Here is a 20735-nt window from a genome sequence, read left to right on the forward strand (position 1 = left end):
TAGGATACTTCTCTACTTTTATTTTTTTCAAGAAAAAAGATAACACCAATAACTAATTAATAAGCATTATTAATATATCATATATGAGTCATGACAGTTGTGGCTTGTGGCATGAAGGAGATGTGTGAAGATGATAAAGGATACAACTTTTGGTATGTGCATTGTCTTCAAAGGAGATGAATCCTGTTGAGAAGCATGCAAACAGGCATATATTGTGTTATGCCTAGGTACAAGGTAATAAATTATTTCTTATCACTCCAACAAATTTATTTTCTTTTTCTTTTTCTTCTATATATTTTTTAGTACTATGCTATTGTTATGTCTTTGAAGGGGATATCAATGAGTCCTACATGATCCATTTTTCATATCTTTTGAACATATTTTGCTTTGCTAGTAGTTTGACAAATCCAAAATCAACTGTGATCAAGATAAACCTTGATCATAGATTTTTTCCAAACTCCTTTAAACTAGTGAGATATAGATGGGACACATGATTTATATCCACATTTTAATTGACTTATTTCAAAATTAAAGAGTTTTATTTGCTAAAATTAACCTATTGCGAAATAAGCATTAAGTTTATGAACAAGATGAAAGGTATTTGATAGAGGTTTTATAAAAAGACTATTTTTTAAAAATTTCTTTCAAAATAATTTTTTAAAATTAATCATAAAGACTTGCAAATACATGTCTATGGTCCCGCCCGTCGTGTAGTAGAGTTTACTTAAAAGATTCTAGCGGATACACTAGATAAATAGTTCTAGCGGATAACTATGGAGAATAATGATGAAGATGCATAACATGCATTTCATTTATTAATATCAAAATAAATTTTGATGAAGAATGAATGTTTTTTTTGGATGAGAAAAAAATTTAAGTTAGACCTTAAGAGTTAATTGGAATTATAATAAACTTTAAGACTCCAAGACCACATATTTATATGTATTGCACCAAATCTTCTTACTAATGGATAAATTTCTTATGTCATGATATAATATTTATTCAACTTTCGCATTTAGTCATAGTACTACTTTCCATCTTCTAATTCTATTATGGTTTAATTCCATGCTTTTGTATTTTTTTTTCTCATAGGCAATATACATGAATAAAAAACAAACTACTATTGACATAGTTCTATTAATTGCATGATTTTATTTTGGTCCCTTTAATGTTAGTGACATAGTTCTATTGCACTGAGTCATTAGAAGTTTACAACAATATTAGGTTGAAGAGTAAGAAAGTTACTGAATGCATTGAGTGCCTCAAGTGTGGCTCTGGGGTGTAAAAAAAAAACTTCATACCTTCTAAGACGATTCTTAGACAACCGTCTTAGAATGTCTGCTTTCTAAGACGGTTATTACATCAGAACCGTCTTAGAATATCTGTTTTCTAAGACGGTCCTAATGTAATAACCATCGTAGAATGTCAATTTTCTAAAATGGTTATGATGTAACAATCATCCTAGAAAGTTCACGTTTTTTACGACGGTATTTTTTGGAACTGTCGTTAATTGAAATTTACTTTTAACGACATTGACTATAACAACGGTCAAAAACCGTTGTTAAAAGCCCAATTTAACCGTTGTTAAAAGGTTTTATTGTAGTTGTGCAGGCAACAGTGCATCTTGGATAGTGGTTCAGGTCAGTGGCAGTTGACCCAATAGGTTAGGGATTGGACTCGTTTTGTTGGACTCGATCTATTGGGCTTAGCCCACGGATGATCGAAGGATACATAACCTTTCAAACTCAAGCATGATAGGGCATATAGGTTAAAAGAAAATGGATCAATAAGGCTCTATCAAAGGATGATCGGAGGGTACATAGTCCCCCAAGCTTAAGTGTAGTAGCACTAGCATGTAGTAGCTAAAAAGTAAAAGGGTCTACAATTAATCATTGGGTTGAGCCCAATGATGACCAAAGCGTACTCAACTTTTACCCTCAAGTGTGATAGCATTTAGAGGCTAAATAGTAGAAGGGTCTTCAATGGTCATATTGTTAAGGTCGCTAAAGAATATTAGAGTCGTTTTATGTTCTGATTTTGTATCGACCCTTGTGCCCTCTTTTGTAAGTGTAGATTAACCTTTGATTAATGACTAGGTTTTACATAAGTTAAGTCCATGTCTTCCAAAACAAACATAAGTTGAGTTCAAAATCTTGTAAACTAATTTGATAACCTTGTTGCACTCTAATACTAGCTAATGGATTTGTATTGAAAATTTGACAAGTAGATTCAATAATCTTGTTATGATCTACGAAAAAATGAAGAGATTCTCTTTGGAGGATTCACTAGTATGTTTCATAATTCGTCACAATTCAGAAATTTGATAACCTTGTTATGCCCTATGAATACCAAGTACATTCAATTGCAATATGCTTGATACCATCTACTAAAAAGTGAATAAGTTTGCTTTGAAAAGTTTCACAAGCAGAATTGATAACCAATCACGATGTACAAATGATAGAGTCAACTTGCTTTGTAAATCTGATAAGCTTAGTATGACCTACAAAAAAGTGAGCAAGTTCACTTTGGAGAATTTCACAAGTGAACTTGATAAAATGTGTATATTCACATATTGATCTACTAATGACTAAATGTATCGAAGAATAAGAATCAAGATCTTAGTACAATCCACTATATGTTTGTCGATGATCTTAGTACAAAATACTATTTGTTGATAATCAAGTTTGCTTTTGATCAATCATGATCTATGAAAAATCACATATGTTCGACATGGAAATTTTTTCAATTTGTTAATCTTAGTATGTCCTACTTAAAGCTAAGCAGATTTTTTTTTCTAACGATCAATCTCATTCTACAAAAAATTTAGTAGATATGACGTATAGAAAATTTGTCCAAGTAGACTCACATTTTAGTGCAATCTACTTAAGGAAGAACACATTCATGGACAATCAATGAAAGTATGCTTATGTTTGCCTTTGAACAATTTCATGAGTAGAATCGATAGAACACACTTAGAAATAGAGTCGAACCTCAGAAGAGGCTTAGTGGCTCTACCCAGATTTCTTACACCTTAATTGGGACCTCAGCCTAACTTGTAACTAGTGTTGAAGCCTCTTAAAATATAGAATTCTAGGGTTAGACCTTAGTTGAGCTCAATGAACCTACCAAGATTTCTTATACCCTAGTAGGACCTCAGCCTAACTTGTAGCCAAAACCAAAGCCTCTTAACTTGTTGACTTCTTTTTGGAATGAGGAACACACTTTGGTCTTAGTTGTTCAACCTCGTATTAGAGTGAGGACCTTACCTAGGTCTTAATGTTCTCGGTCAATTGCCAAGGTCTTAACCGGTCAACCTCCTATTGGAATGAAGGCCAAGCCTAGGTCTTACTTTGCTTGGCTAATTGCCTAGGTCTTAGCTTACCAACCTTTGATTGGAGCGAGGACCACGCCTAAGGCTTAATATGCTTGATCAGTTGTCTGGGTCTTAATTTTGGTTGACCTGTTATTAGAGTAAGGGTAAAGCCTTGGTCTTACTTTGCTCGATCAATTGCCTAGGTCTTAAATGGTCAACCTTTTATTAGAGTGAGGGTCAAGCCTAGGTCTTACTTTGCTCTATTAATTGCCTAGGTCTTAGTTGGTCGACCTTTTATTCAAGTGAGGACCATGTCAAGATCTTACTTTGTTCAATCAATTGCCTAGGTCTTAACTGGTAGACCTTTTATTAGAGTGAGGACCACAAATATATGTACGAAAAAATGGTAAATTGGCATTAACAACGTTAAGTAAGAAAAGTATAATGACTAAGATTAGTCAAAATTTTGCTTATTTTGCCAAAAATTGAGGATGAAAAATATATTTTATCATGCCTTTGGAAATTTTTGTTGGGACAATATTTTGTTGGAGTTATTCTTGTGTAACTAGCATGTCTAAGCAGATATTATGTATCTAATATCTTAGCACTTCTTGTGTTGCTATTTTAATATACAAGTTTCATTTGCCTGTTAAAAAAATATTTTACCATATTATTTTTCCATTTTATTTATCAAATCAATTATTTTACACAATGTTTTTCTTTTCTTTAGTCCTTTATCTTGTACAAAAACTTATAATACCTTCATTCCTAAATATATAATTTTTTTTTAAAAAAAATATTTGTTCCTTTTGATAAGATTATTTTCAAGTTGTCTTTTATTAAATACTTTTTTAATCAAAATAATCTTAATTACTTTACAATAAATGCTATAAATTAATAAGATAAACTTATTCTCTATCTTTATAAGGATTGGAAAAGATGACTTACACACATTAATTAATTATGTAAAAATTAAGTAATTAAGTGAAAAGACAAAGATGATGAGTCCCGATTATTTTATGAATAATTATGAAAAAAATTAATACAAATTGTTAATAAATTTAATAATATTAAGTAAATTAGAGTTTAAAATAGTTAAAAAAATATCATATTTAGAGATGAAGGTAATATAAATTATTTGTGCAAAGGAAAATACTTGTAACACTCTAATGAATATTTTTTTTATTTCATGTCTCATTTAATGAACCTCCTATTTTCATAGTTTTCAATTGATTTTAATGAATAATAAAACGTGTTAAAAATAATGGATTAGATTTGTTTAGTATGTTAATTTTCTATTTTCATTTTCAGTATAAAAAAAAGTAGTGTCGAAAAAGATGATCCAAATTTAACGGTAAAAAGTCATTTTCAACATTTTGAAAGGAAATGAAAACAAGATGAAAAGTTTTTCTCATACCAAATGAATTCTATATTTTCTTCAATAAATGAATGAAGGAGAAAGACATAAGAAAATCAGCACGAGTGGATATAGTTATAATATAATGGTTGGATTGGAAGATAGTTCAAAATATAAAATGTGAAGTCATAATATTTAAATATTGTTTATAAACAAATTATTATGATAAAAAAAGAGTGAATAGGTAATTTAGTCCCTGAGATTGTACCTATTTTGCATATCAGTCCCTAATTTAATATTAAATTCAAAATAGTCCCTATCTTTGCATAAGTGTTGCAAAATAGTCCTTCCGTTAAATTTTAAAGTAACGCCGTTAGTGAGGTCAATTTTAGTGCCACGTGGATCACGTGGACTATCCACGTGGCACTAAAGGATGACGTGGCATGACACGTGGACATGCCTGATGCCACGTCATTTGATGATAACAAAACGAGTAAATAGGCAATTTAGTCCCTGACTTTGTACCCCTGTTGCATATTAGTCCCTAACTTAATGAAAAATTCAAAATAGTCCCTATCTTTTACATAAGTATTACAAAATAGTCATTCCGTTAAATTTTAAAGTAATGTTGTTAGGGACTAATATGTAACAGGGGTACAAAGTCAGGGACTAAATTACCTATTTACTCATTTTATTATCATCAAATGACGTGGCATCACGCACGTCCACGTGTCATGCCACGTCATCCTTTAGTGCCACGTGGATAGTCCACGTGGCACTAAAATTAACCTCACTAACGGCGTTACTTTAAAACTTAACGGAAGGACTATTTTGCAACACTTATGCAAAGATAGGGACTATTTTAAATTTAATATTAAGTTAGGGACTAATATACAAAATGGATACAATTTCAGGGACTAAATTGCCTATTCACTCGATAAAAAAATGTGTACTTCCATGGCCATAAGCCAGTCAACCCAATCTTTGACCAACTAAAAAAAACGTATTTGCGATGGCTGGAATCCGTCAGAAAGCTCAAAAATCCATCGATAATTCAAAATTTCCAACGGATCAAAATCTATCGAAAAAATGATCGTAGGAAATTTTAACCGTCGGAAACGTTCCGACGAAAATTTCTGATGGACTATTTTCGTCGGAAATGTTATTTTATAAATAATTGTAATTTATTTAATTTTTATTATTTATTATCAATAATTTAGCAATTATTGTTTGTATTTATATTATTTAACGTAAAAAATTGAATTGTTTCATAAACATGTAATTAACGAAATACTCAAATTCATAAATCCAGAGCAAAAAGTAAAATAGATCCAAGTTAAATTGAAAATAAATGTAAAAGAAAAATACAATTTAATATGTCAATAATAATTTGAAAAGTATCGAAGAGTATCCCTGTGGCACTTTGATATGGCTCAAACACTGACAAAACGTTTCTTTTCCTCTTTGGACAAACTATGACAAGCTAGAGGCAAGTGTATTTTCTTACCATCAGACCTTGGATGTAACTAGTCTTGTATACCCATCTCAACTAGATCTTGGCAAGTATTCAAACCATTATTTATCTTGCCTTGAATGTTAAGAAGCATGTCGATGACACTATCACACTTTTTTTTTTAAATGCATAACATCAATACAATGTCTGACATCTAGATCGAACCAGTAATGGAAGATCAAACAATATCGATCTCTTCTTCCATATGGAAGTTTTGCTTTTTTTCCTTCTTTTGGGTCTTTCCTAATATAGTATTGATGTCCTCTACCCGCTCAAGAACCTATTGACTAGTTAATGGTATCGATGCACTATCATGCTCTTGACTTCTATTAAAAACTTTTTTCAATCGCCGGTAAGGGTGATAAGCTTTCAGAAAACATCGATGTCGAGTGTATATTGTTTTTCTTCCATGTTTCAGTTGTATGTAGCTTGTGTCTTCTTCATATATAATAGCATGCACGATGGCCCTTAACATTATATTCACACAAATTCCCGTATGCTAGAAAGTCATTAATGGTACAAAATAACATTGCACGCAACTTGAATGTCTCATTTCAATACCCATCAAACACAACAATCCCCTCATCTCAAAACTTTGTCAAGTCTTCAATCAAGGGACTGAGAAAAACATCGGTGTCAATTCCTAGTTGTCTTGGGCCCAATATCACCATAGACAACAACATGTATTTTCACTTCAAGCACAACCAAGGAGGCAAGTTGTAAATTACTAGCAAAACAGGTAACGAATTGTGCCGAGTGTTTAAACTGTCATAGGGATTCATTCCATTAGTGGCAAGTCCAAGCCTAAGATTTCTTGCCTCTTTGCCAAAATTCAGATACAAATGACTAATCCTCTTCCACTGGGAGCTAGAATCAGCCAAGTGACAGAGCATTTCATCGCAATTTCTCCCATCTGCATGTCATGTAAGGTCTTTTGCGTCATCTACATTAGCAAACAAATGCTTGAACCTTAGAATGATCAGAAGATACCATAACACCTTCGTTGGGGAGCTTTTCATTGTGCTTTCATCACTGCTACCCCACACCTAGGACATTTATGCATTTCTTCATACTCTTCTCTATATAATATACAATCATTAGGGCATGCATGTATTTTCTGATGCTCCATACCTATTGGATACAATATCTTCTTCACCTGATAATAACTTTTTGGCAACGTGTTTTCCTTTGGAAGCATATCTAGCACTACCTGAAACAGTGAAGTGAAGCTTTTGTCACTCCACCCATTTTTGGCCTTGACATTAACCATACTTAACACCGCAAACTATAGGGTCAAAGATTTATTGCATCCCCGATACAAAGGCTTCTTCGAATCACTTTCCAATGTATCATATATAAGGGCATGTGCTTACTGAAATGACTCTTGTCCAAGATCATGAATCATATCCTTTAATCGATCTCCTATTTCTACATCAACCGATTCAATTTCAGACACCTTCTGCATGTTTGTCAATTCACAATGTCATATCCATGTCGTATAATTCTTCTTATTCCCTTCACGCAGAAGATGTTCCCCGTATGTCATCTAGTACTTGTCGTCTCTCATTCAAACAATTTATACAAGGACAAAAATATTTTCCATCCTCATTCGGTCGACTTCTTTCATAGGCAAATTGCAAGAACTTTTCAACGCCTTCCTCATACGTAAGGCTCATACGACTTGCATTCATCCAAGTTTGATCCATCTAACTAATAACTCTGTGATACTCACAAAGTTATTCCATGCATGAAAACATCACTTTTTTCATTAAAGGTGTGACCCTATCCCATTCAGGAAGACATTTTTTAATACTAGATTCATACGTAAAGGTTAACTCTCTTTTCTTAGATTTGACAAAATTTTGACAACATTTTGCATTGATCTTCAAGTATAAGACATGAAAGTGGTGACATGAATTCCACCACAATCAAGTATGTACTCAGAGAACAAAGTGAAATGCACTATACTATAATTTCATCAAATTTAAGAAAATAAAGTTAACGTATACGTACAAATCTACTATAAAAAATGACTTTTCCCAAACTGCTCAAATGGACAATTAAAGATTCAATACAACAATTAATACAAACTATCTGGAAGAATCATTGTATTCAATCTCAAACGAGAATCTAAGGTTCACTCATCATGAATATAACTTGTATATAAAACAATAGTCATTAATCACAGTCAACAAGTTATAAAAGTATTAGTAACAAAAAAAAGTATCAAAAGTTTATGAAAAACATTTGTACCTGTGATGATTGTCACTCTAATGTCCAGCAAGGAATGTCGTGATCACGATGGAAATAAGAAAACGAGAAGTGTCTACAAATTAAAGATTTCAATGCTAAGTGAGAGATACGAGAAGAAACGTCTACTGTTTTTTTAATACCAACAAATTAAAAATTGGATATTGGAATTCATTGACAAGTTGTTGGTTCAACAACTTAGCACAATCATCAAAACAACTTTTGCAACAATATGAGATAGCTCAACTATTTATATATTAAATTTTGTCCAACTCAGTGACATTTCTTGCATATCAAATGTTGATAAATACCTGTTATCTAGGCATCAACCTATCTAAATATATAAATAAAAGATCATGGATTTCTTATTTTAGAGCAAATTTATCAGTCCTTTTGTAAGACAATAGATATATAATGGAACTCACACATCCATATGAGTATGAAACATAGAGTTTAATGTGCTTTCTACAAGCATCAAGGCTATTCTAAGGCTCATTTTATTTTTCATGGTGTACTTGGTAATTGGCATGGGTGGAAATGTGAAGGTAGCAAATGGAGAAACAAAAATTAATGTAGCCCTTATTATATTTCCTCCATTTATCATCTTCCAAAAAATTTAGGTTAACAACAAAGCACCCTGGTATTAAAGCTGCCAATGAAATAAAATTACCATTCGTTGTTTCATAATTTTTCATCTTACTTTCCGTTCTGATTTGGTGCCTTTAGAATCACTTCATACCAAAATATTTTATTTTCAACATTTGGAAGAAGCATATATATATATATACAAATTATATTGACTATCATCTACTTCATTGTAGTTTGTCATCTCAGATACAAGAGAAGTTAAGGACAATTTCCACATTACAAAGTAACAACTCACTCAAGATAGAAAACATACATAAGTGGAACATATATTATAGATAGAGACATACAGACAAATACACAAACAAATGTTATTGAAAGGCCAAGTAGATCTAGAGACCAACAACATTCAATCCTAACCATTAACTACTTCGTGGTCCATGAATCAATATGCAAGATTAGTTGTTTCATAAACCGCTTACACATACAGACTGTCATCCACACATACACATTTCGTTAAATACATTGTAAACACTATATATATATATATATATATATATATATATATATATAGATAGATAGATAGATAGATTTATAAAAAAAGTTATCAGGTTTCACTTCATTTATATTGCGTCCTGTGAGACTAACACGAAGGATGAGGAGAAAGGAAATTATTTAGGTCTTATGAGACTAAGAAAGGAAGAAGGAGTTCAAATGACAATGCGAGAAGGAGAACAAAGTAGAGAAACACGAAGAAAGGAGAAGAAAGCTAACCTTTTGTGACCAATAGTGAGGTTGCAGTGCCACGAGTGCCATGAGAGGTTGCAATGCCGGTGGTGACCGAGTTTCAATGCCACGAGAGGTTTCAAATGAGAGTGTGAAACCGTTTGAGTGAGAGTGATAAGAGTGAGAGGTTTCAAAGTTAGTGAGCTTGAGGGTTTTCAGCACCTGACAATGATTATGAAAGATCTCGCATAAAACCAAAATTGAGTTTTCTCTACGTTTTTTCAGTAACATTGATTTTATCAAAAATCAACATTAACAAACTCGTGTTATTTACTAGATTACCACCGCGTTTTAGTTAACATCGGTTTTTGGTAAAACCAATGTTAACTTAGCGATGTTAAAACCATTATTTATAGTAGTGAGATAAACAATGCTGGAACAACTTCAACTAAGAGCATCGTTGATTACACTGCAGAATATGTGGCAACACTAATGGGTACTAATTTTGAGTCATGTTTCCACCTATGCCAACTAACACAACCACTTCTAAAGGCATTTGGGTATGGGAGCATAGTGTTGATATCAGGTCTCAAAGCTTTTCCACTTTGTTCTGCTTATGCAACCACTAAAGGTAAGTTTCCCTGTCATTATATATATACTTTAACTAGAAATTAGACGTGGCTAATTGGAGTTCCAGAAAATAATCAATCTGCATATAAAATTATATTCAGGAGCACTGAATCAATTTACCAAGATGGAATTGGCAAAGGATAATATTCGTGCAAATACCGTGCACCTGGTCCTATTAAGACTTTACTTTTGGAGTATCTCATTGTATGTATTGTTAGTTGTAAGCTTATACATTGCAATTTAAAAAAAAATAGTAAAATTTGATAGTTATATTCGGGCCAAGGTGAATAACTGTGCAATTTTTTTTATTTTTTATTTTCCTAATTTGATAGTTATTTTTAATCAAAAATAAAATTATAGATTAGTAAAAAGTTAATGTCCTAATTTTTTTTGTATATTTCATAAATGTTATAGAATTCTTCTAATTTAAAAAAAATGTTTTTCCTTTCATAAACATATATATTGTCGATGTTCCATGAAATAGTTTACCTTAATGGCAGCGAATTATTTTTATTGCCTTGCTACATATTTCCTATAGTTGTCAGTCTCTTCTATTCTATTCTCGTACGTGCATATTGTGCTATTAATTCAACAACCAAATGCTAAAAAAATCTCTTTGAATTGATCTTGTTATAGAAATCTACTGCTGAAGTGCATAAGATGGTTGTGGCTATGGAATCTCAAATGACAGTTGGTCGTCTTGGAGAACCTAAGGACATATCAACACCGATTGCTTTCCTTTGCCTTCCAGCTGCGTGCGATGCTTCATACATCACTAGCCAAATTATAACTGTGGATGGGGGTTCCATAATTTAAATTGTTATGCCCAAAGAAAAATAAATAAATACCCAAAAACACAAATTTGGGATTAGCTTGGTTTGTATGAAGCTCCGGAACTAATAATTAATAGTAGTTGTTTTAAGTAGGAGGGGTAATGGATCTGAATCAATCCTAGAATTCGACGAATCCAAATAAATACAAATTCAAAAATGCCAATTGGTTAGGATCGGATTTAAAAAAATGCAAATCCAATGAGTTTGATGAGTTTATATTGGATATCGGATGTCAATTTTGAAAATCCTTTCCAATAAATCAATCTGATTACTTAGTATGTTTTATTTAATGTTATATTTTTTTTTGGGAAAAAAGTAAATTATATTAAACCCAAAATGATACAACAATAAACGGGGCATACCCCGCAGCTAGAGAAAATCAAAAGTCTCCCTAATACAAGAAGGTCTATATCAAGATGCTAAAACAAATGCAACATGTGCGCTTGTCTATACATGAGAAACTTAATCTTGCTAATAACCTCTATTACAGAAAATTGATAATCCTCAAAAATCAACTTGTTCCTAGACAACCAGATGTAATAGACTGTAATTGCTATAGCCAGACAACGTAATTTTCCTTGAACACCTGATATGGATCTGCCTCTAATTAAAGAGTCAGTAATGCGCTGTAAAGAAGTGAAACGTCTGCGGAAAGGAGCCAAATCACGAATGTGAGCCCAAACTTGGAGATATTTCCTGCAAGAAAAGAACAAATGAGCATTTGACTCAGCCTTATTTGAACATAAAGGGCAGAGGGAACCCTTGTTCAAAAAAGCAATTTTTTCAAGAGTAAGCAGTCGGTTCCTTTTAGCAAGCCACAGAATGAAGGACATCTTAGGGGGAATTGCTGGGTTCCATATAACAGAACACCAACTAATAGTAGGCTTGACACCTCTAATGTATTCATAGACTTTGCCAACAAGCAATTGTTCATTGGTGCGCCAAGATTGAATCCTCTTTTTGGCCTCTTCCGTACTTAGCTTTTTGGAGATAATAAAGCCCCTTATTTGAATGATTTTCTTTATCAAAACTGAATCTGATGAAGAAGTATTGTAATTCCACACATCACTCCCTCTGCAATAGTAATGGTGAACCCACCGAACCCATAGAGAATCTTTCTTACAATGAAAGTCCCATAGGATACGGGAAAGAAGCGCAAGGTTCCAGTCCTTGAGATTAAAAAGGCCTAAACCCCCTTCGTTTTTCGGAGAACAAACTACTAACCAAGCAACCAAGGGCTTGCTTTTTTCAATATCCGCTTTGCCCCATAGAAAATTACAGCACGAAGCGTTGATCTGGTCCAAAACAGATTGCGGCAAAGGAAAAATCCCCATCCAGAAATTCATAATTCCTTGAATAACTGCTCTGATCAACTCTAACTTATCTGCATAAGATAAAGACTTCTTGCTCCATCCCTGAATCAGGCCAGTAATCTTGGAAAGCAAGGGAGCATAATGACATACATTTAATCTAGATGATAAAAGGGGAACACCCAAGTATCTAAAAGGGAAGTCACCCAAGCTAAATCCAGTAAACTGCTGAATATGAGAAAGCTCATGTGGCCTAATACCGGCTGAGTATATGGCAGATTTATCAAAGCTGATGGAAAGCCCTGAAACCCTACAGAAGTGTTGAAGCTTGGCAAACATAGTTGACACAGAAGGGATATCTCCTCTAGATAGAAGCATAATATCATTTGCAAAAGCCAAATGAGATAGTTGAATACCTACACAGTTGGGATGAAATTTAAAATTGGCATCATCATTGAGGCTGCTCATATATCTGGAAAAGTACTCCAAACAGAGCACAAACAGATAAGGGGAGAGAGGATCCCCTTGTCCAAGACCCCGCTGCCCTTTGAAGTGACCATAAATGGATCCATTGACTGCCACACTAAAGGAAGTGGAAGAAACACATTCCATGATCCAAGTACAGAACTAGGCTGGGAAGCCAATGGACTTAAGCATCCAATCCAAGAATTCCCAGGAAATGGAATCATAAGCTTTATGCAAGTCAATTTTCAGGAGACATCTCGGAGAGGATCTTTTCCGGGCATATTTGCGCAAAATCTCTTGAACTAGGAAGATGTTGTCCATCATCTTTCTGTTCTTAATGAAAGCAGTTTGAGTTTCCCCAATAATAGTCTCAAGCACTGGGGCTATGCGGTTGGCCAGAATTTTAGACACAATCTTGTATAACAAATTACAGCAAGATATAGGTCTAAAATGGTTAACCTGGGAGGCCTGATCATGTTTAGGAATAAGCGCAATAATAGCATGGTTGAGCTGCTTTAGAATTTTTCCAGTTGTAAAGAATTCATTAACCGTTGCAAAGATATCATCACCAATGATATTCCAAGCCTTCTTGAAGAATAAAACATTGAAACCATCTGGCCCAGGAGCTATATTGTTATCCATCACAGAAATAACGTTCCAAACCTCTTGCTTAGAAGTAGGACAAAGTAAGGCCGCAAAGCAATCGGTGGAACCTTAGGACCCCTGTTGCAGATCGAAATGGAAGGAGCTTGGGTCAACTCATGAGAACTAAGCACACTGTTATATTCAGCCTCAGCTAGCTCCACTCGGTTGGAGATGTTGCTGAACTCCTGCTTAAAAAGATTCTTCAAGGGAGCTTTAAGAGCTTTCAATTTCTTACAGACCTTAAACATGAACCTTTGGAATTTGGGAATTTTAGCCCAACTAAATTTTATTGTAGAATTTGGGCTTTTTAGCCCAACTAAATTTTATTGTATTTTTTCATTTGAAGGTTATTAATAAATGATTATTATAATTGTAATGTAAGTAATAAGACATGTATTTAATTTTTAACTTCAAATGGAACGGTTTTCATATTAGACTAATAGTTAAAAATGGTTTGAGTTAAATGTATAAAATTGCATACTATCGGAATCACATTTCTAAGTTTTTTCAAATTTTTTATTATTTTAATAATAAATCCGATGATCTGATATGATCTAATTTGATTATGATGGGATCAGGTTGCATACTCAAATTAGACAAAATCTGATCCGAACTTAAATAAAATTAATCAGATCATATAAAAAAGTCACAAATCTAGTTTGTGTCCACCTAGTTTTAAGAGCTATTTCAATGGTTATGGTATTTCCATTATGAGTAATTTATTCTTATCATTTTGACATTAAATTTGGACAAATATATTGATTTAATTAGTTTCTTTGATTGCTAATTTTTTTTTGCCTTTGCAACCATTCACTCCCACTCTTGTTGTTTGCTAACGAAAAATGATTGGTCACACCCAATAAATTATTTGACACCTAGTAAGAGAAAAGAAATAAAAGAAAATAAAATAATGTGTGTTTGGAAGATTTGAAAAATTCTATTTAGATAGGAAGCTCAGATGATAGAAGGAGAAGAAAGATATCGTCCAAAATTGTTCAGTTTATTGCGAATAACAAAATTTACAACGAAGTAGTTCAAAGTATGCTCAAGCTCTCTCTGAACCCAAAATACAAAACTCCTAATAACAGAGACAACAACTAATTGCCTAACCAAAAACGATTACAACAAAAAAAACAAAAAATAATTACAATAAACTTATGTTAATGAACCGCCAAACTGGACGCTCCCTTCTACATGATTGGATGTTCCACCAAATTACAAACGACAAGAGTACTGGACCAAACGACCAACGCTAGCATCCATGCTATCTCTATTGTCCAACAATTAATAATACCCACCTTGGTTCAATGACATTTCTGAATTACAAGTAACTCAGTTCATTTTCAGTAATCTACGTTAAGTAGATCCAAACAGTGCATGAACTTGCTTCTTGGAACATGTTTTGTGAACATATAAACTGGATTCTCCCTCGTATCAACTTTCTGAACTTGGACCCTCTTCTCAGAACAGATGAAGTGGTATCTGATGTCAATGTGCTTAGTCCTCTCATGATGGACTTTTTCCTTGGCTAAACAAATTGCACTCAGACTTTCGCAAAAAAATAATAGCCTTTTTCCTTTGAAAATTTAATATTACTAATCAGACCCTTCATCTAGATCCCTTCCTTTATTGCTTTTGCCAGATCCATGTACCCTGCCTCTGTAATGGATAAAGTCATTATGGGTTGAAGTGTTGCCTTCTAACTAACAAGGAAGTTGTCAATCATGAACGTGTACCTAGTCGTAGATCTTCTTGCATCCAAATCTGTAGCATAGTCAGAATTTGAGTTACTAGGAAGAGCATAAGATGTATCTCCATGGTGGACAAGTCCAATATTAGTTGTACCCTTAAGGTACTTGAATATGAATTTCTTAACTTGCCAATGTTCCTTCTCAAGATTACCCATATACTTACAACACTGACTACTTGTGGTAGATCCGATCTGGTGCATACCATAACTTACATGAGACTGCCTACAACACTTGAATAAGGAAAATAAGACATGTATTCCTTTTATGATTCTAATGATTAGTATTGAGTTCAGATAGATGAATGGATGTTGTCAGAGGAGTACAAACTGGTTTTGCGGATGTCATCCTAAAACAATTCATCAATTTCTAAATGTATTCCTTCTAACATAGAAAAAGCTTATTCTAGACTTGATCCTTCTTGATCTCCATGCTTAGAATCTTTTCAGTGTCTCTCATGTCCTTCATCTGAAATTCACTACTGAATAGTGACTTCAGGTTTGGAATTGCCAACAAATTTTGAGATACTATGAGCATGTCATCGATGTGGGAACCATTCTTCACCTTGCTATGATAACCATGACCCTTATAAACTTCTGATGTTACCCATGATAAATAATGAACTCATTGAATCTCTTGTAGTGGCCTTGGTGATTACTTTAGCCCATAAAGAGACATCTTCAATCTATAGATAGAATTTTCCTTTCCTTCCACCTCAAAACCTTCAGGTTGTTGCATCAAAATGTCTTCCTCTAGTCTTCCATGGAGAAAAGCAATTCTGATATTGAATTCCTCTAACTCCATGTCCAGAGTTGCCACTAGGGCCAGCAAAACAAGTATAGAGATGTGTCAAAATATTGGAAAGAAATCTTGTTGTTGTCCACTATATCAAAGCCATATCTTTTAGGAGCTTTGATTTTCCTTTGTGACTTTTTGGGTGTTGCGGTTTTGGGCTACTTTGGATAGTTTTGACTTGTCCAAACAGTCCCCTCAACTAGTGTTGAATTCTAATGTTGAGGGTGCATTTGAAGTTCTTGATCAATCTCATCAAGTGCTTCAAATTGCTTCTGATCACTAGTGTTTTTTATTGTGGATCTCTCAAACTCCTCCTACTTAGTGACAACTTCAACCTTGTCCAAATCTTCATTAGATTTAGAATGCAACATAGAGAGTTCGTCATAGACGAAATCTCTACTCATAATGACCTTTCTTTCAAATAGAGACCAAACTCAAAATCCTTTGACTCCATCTCCATAGCCCATAAAGAAACCCTTCTTGGCTCTAGGCTCTAGCTTACCTTCATTTATATGATAATATGTCAGACATCCAAACACCTTTAACATTGAGTATTCAATTGGTTTGTTAGATTATACCTTAATAGAGGTCTCAAAATCTATGGCAATGGACGGTGAACGATTCACGAGATAACATGTTGTGTTGACTGTCTCAATCCAAAAACTCCTATTCAATCCTGAATTGGATAAAATGCATTTGGCCCTTTCCAACAAGGTTTTGTTCATTCTTTCATATACTTCGTTTTGATGTAGAGTATAGTGTACAATACGCTATATTGTTATGCCTTCATCTCTACATAATTCATTGAACTCAATATAACAAAATTTCAAGCCATTATCAGTCCTAAGACACTTTATTGTCTTTCATGTCTGATTCTTCATAAGAATAGTCCAATGCATGAAAATTTTGAAAGCTTCAGATTTATGCTTCATCATGAATACCCATGTCATGCCGGAGTAATCATTTATGATGGAGAGGAAATATCTTACCCCTCCTAGTGGTGGAACTCTCAAAGGCCCCCAACAGTCAAAATAGACGTAGTCCAACATGGCCTTTGTAGTATACATTGCCTTTGGGAACTTCATTTGAGTTGTTTCTCATAGACGCAGTGCTCACAAAATTGAAGAGGTTCCACCTTGTGATTTCCAAGTACGCCTCACTTTGCTCACAAAATTGAAGATGTACAATATTTGTTCAAATAAAACAATGGCATATTTAACATATTCAAGGCAAAACTCAAAAACTTTGAGTCATAGAAAACATGTTTTTCACGAGAACATTCAAGAAAAAGCCAAATCCTAATGTTAGGGTTCCCCAAAACATGAAATGGCACAAGTTTACCATGCCTTCATGGACTGGGCTTTCATCTCCCCTTACCACGAGAAAACTTCAAAAAGTTGTAAGCTTTTGGCCTTCAATTCTACAAATTAATCTAACCAAAACATCAAAGAACCTAAACATGGAATTCAAAAATCAAGCCTTTTGAAATAAAAATGGAGAAGGAAGAGAATGGGTATTTTGAATGAAGAAGAAGAGAAAATAAAGAGAAAAAAATGTTTAGAAAAGAAGAGAAAGTAGAAGAAGAATAGTAGGAACCTGCAATAAGATGTGCGATTCTCACTTGGAATGGAAGTAATTAAGCAAAAAAAAATATTGGAACAAAAATGGAGGTGGATGAGAGAGAAATGAGTGTTTCATCCCTTGTGAATTTTAGTGAGAAGTGAGAGAAAAGAGAGGAATAGGGGCACAAAGTGAATGTCCAAGGCTATTAATTAGTTTCTATTTATACCTATGGTTAGGATTTGAATTACAAGTAAGTTAATTAAGAAAATGAAAAATGGATTTTCTCCACCGATCATCATTAAGGGTGGGCCAAAAAACTAGAGGAAAATACTTTATATATTTCAAATAATTATCTCTTAGTATTCTATCTTAGTAAAAAGGAATTACAAAAGTGTGTAATGACTTATCCATGCTAATTATTCAACTCTTGTGGAGTGAGACCTAAACTCTCAACGGATCATCCCTAGCTCAATCAAAAGAGCTTGCTAAATGAATTATTTGCTTTGTTCCTACTTTTGCTTAGCAAACCCTTAGGCCCATTACGTAAATCCATACAGGACTTCCAAATTTATTCTCTAAACTCCTTCTCACCCAACCAAACTTGGCTAATTTAGCTAAAGCAACTCTCTCACTCAGCGAGTTTGCTCGCTAAGCCAAAATAGTTCTTTGGAGGTGCTCTCAGTAAGCCAAAGTGGCTCGCTCAACCAAAGTGTGATTGTGCAACCTCATTAGTTCTTTGTAAAATCACACTTCCTATGTCTTAAATGACTACTCACTACAAAAAAATGACTTTAATTTAACAAGGTTAAATTTGGTTTTATTGACGATTAAACCCCCCGTTAAATGTGTTTCTCGCAATTATTCTTTTTCATTGGCAAAGTGTCCATGGCCAGTGGCTTACCAACGATTTTCATCAACCCTCGAAAGCACAGAAATTACCTACAATTTCATAACCCTTGGTAAGTACCTATAGTTTAAAACCCCAACTACGCACAATATCAAAATCCTTTATAATTACCAGGGGTTGTAACCCCTGCTATTTCCATTTCTTTAAAAAAAATTATATGACCAACCACGTGTTAAATAATCAACCTTGAGTGATCTAATATTTTTATTTAAATATAAACAAAAGACAAAAGTAAATAAATAAAAACTCATTTTATAAAAAGTAATTCATATCATCCAACACAATTCATAAATGTGATATACAAATAAAGCATATTATTTCTTTAGTACATATTTCCCTCCCCCCATAGAGCCTTGGCTGCATTAAACTTTGCTAATGTCGCAGCCCATGTTGTGGCTGTTAGAAAAATAAAATAAAAATGAAATAAATAAATACGAAAAAGATGCACAGTCTTGAATTAAATAACAAAATAACAGTAGTAAAATAAATTTAATTGACAGCACATGAATAATGCATTATAACATACAATAAGCACAAGGAAAAAATAAATTAGGGGAAGAAAGATATAGCCTGGGTTGAAGCGCGTAAACACTATCCTTAGAGAGAAAACGCCCCACTGCACTAGTAGGAAAATTTGATTGCGCTCCTCTCCCAAGTTACGACAACCCGTTGGTCCCGATCGTGTGCAGCGAAAGGATCCCCAGAGACAATGTTTGGGAGAAAGAAACCAAACGTTGCTCTGACGTCTTTTTAGAAAAGAGGAGATATATATATATATATATATATATATATATATATATATATGCATTTTTGCAACAACACAATATGACCGTTGGAAATATGACCGTCAGAAACCAACCTACAGTTGTCACAACAAACGTAACAAACTAGTTGACTCATTAAAACAAAATCTTAAGAAAATATAAAATAAATATTTTATTTTATAAAATAGAATTAATATAAGTAATATATATTTATAAATTTTAAATTAAAACACAAATATTTGCCAACATTCCCCCACATAATTTAAAATTTTAAGATATATTTTCTAAAAGATAATTTGTATAGAAACATGAGAGAAAGAGCATGTGATATTGTATTTCGGTATAAGGAACCTTTCGGGTTTGAGCCTTATACCTAGTGTTTATGAACTTCCACCCGAGAAAAATGTAGTGACTTGATTGTCTTGAACTACATATTCTTTAACCGGACTTTAGTACACAACCCCTACAATATTGGCATTCAATTAGGTTCTAATCAGTGGTAGCGCATTACACGACCTTGCGCTTGTATCTTGTTTTGCGAGTGTCACTTAGAGATTAACCCATATCTCACAGTGGCGGCCCCACCACCACACTCACTAGGTGAATCGTCAAAGATTGGGTTGTGACCCCCACCCCTACAATAAGTGTCATCGGATTCATTAAGAGGTATTTTTTTCACCAAAAATACACATATATAAATACCTCAACCTTAATATCGCCACAATTTATAATACACTTCGTCATAGGAATGAGAAACGGAGCAGCTCTGCCAAATTTCATTTTGGTGTACTTTAGTCAACAAACAATTTCGTTGTTACCCGTTGAACTCCATTCATGGGATCACCAATCACACGGAGACGGGTGTCCATTATTGTAACTAAATAATGGGCTTTAGTCTCATTCTCCTCGACGAATCAAGTACTTGTTGACGCATCAACCCTTTTGTAAGGGGATCCGCAATATTATTTTCTAACCTGACAAAGTCAAGAGAAATGACACCATGAGAAATCAAATTTCTAATAGACTTATGTCTCACTCTTAAGTGTCTTCTTTTTTCATTAAAATTTTGCTAGTCACTTTAGATATAGCAATTTGACTATCACAATGCATTGGAATTGGAGGTATATGCTTATTCAACAATGACAAATCGCATAATACATTTTTAAGAAATTCAGCCTCACTAGTAGCAGTATTTAAAGCAATAATTTTTTCTTTCATGTGAAATAATAATTTTTCTAGTAGATTTTCATGATACTGCATAACCACTTGTCAATTTTATTTCATCAAAATCAGAACTTCAATTTTGTATCACTAAATTCCTCAATTACTTT

At 33.6% G+C, this 20735-nt stretch overlaps 1 pseudogene; it reads left to right on the forward strand.

Annotated features, from left to right (window-relative positions):
• The first annotated feature begins 90 nt into the window (after nucleotides 1–90).
• LOC114397294 lies at nucleotides 91–11400 on the forward strand (annotated as a pseudogene).
• Nucleotides 11401–20735: the final 9335 nt, after the last annotated feature.

This window comes from Glycine soja, chromosome 18 (genome assembly GCF_004193775.1).
Source record: "Glycine soja cultivar W05 chromosome 18, ASM419377v2, whole genome shotgun sequence".
Classification (NCBI taxonomy): Eukaryota; Viridiplantae; Streptophyta; class Magnoliopsida; order Fabales; family Fabaceae; genus Glycine; species Glycine soja.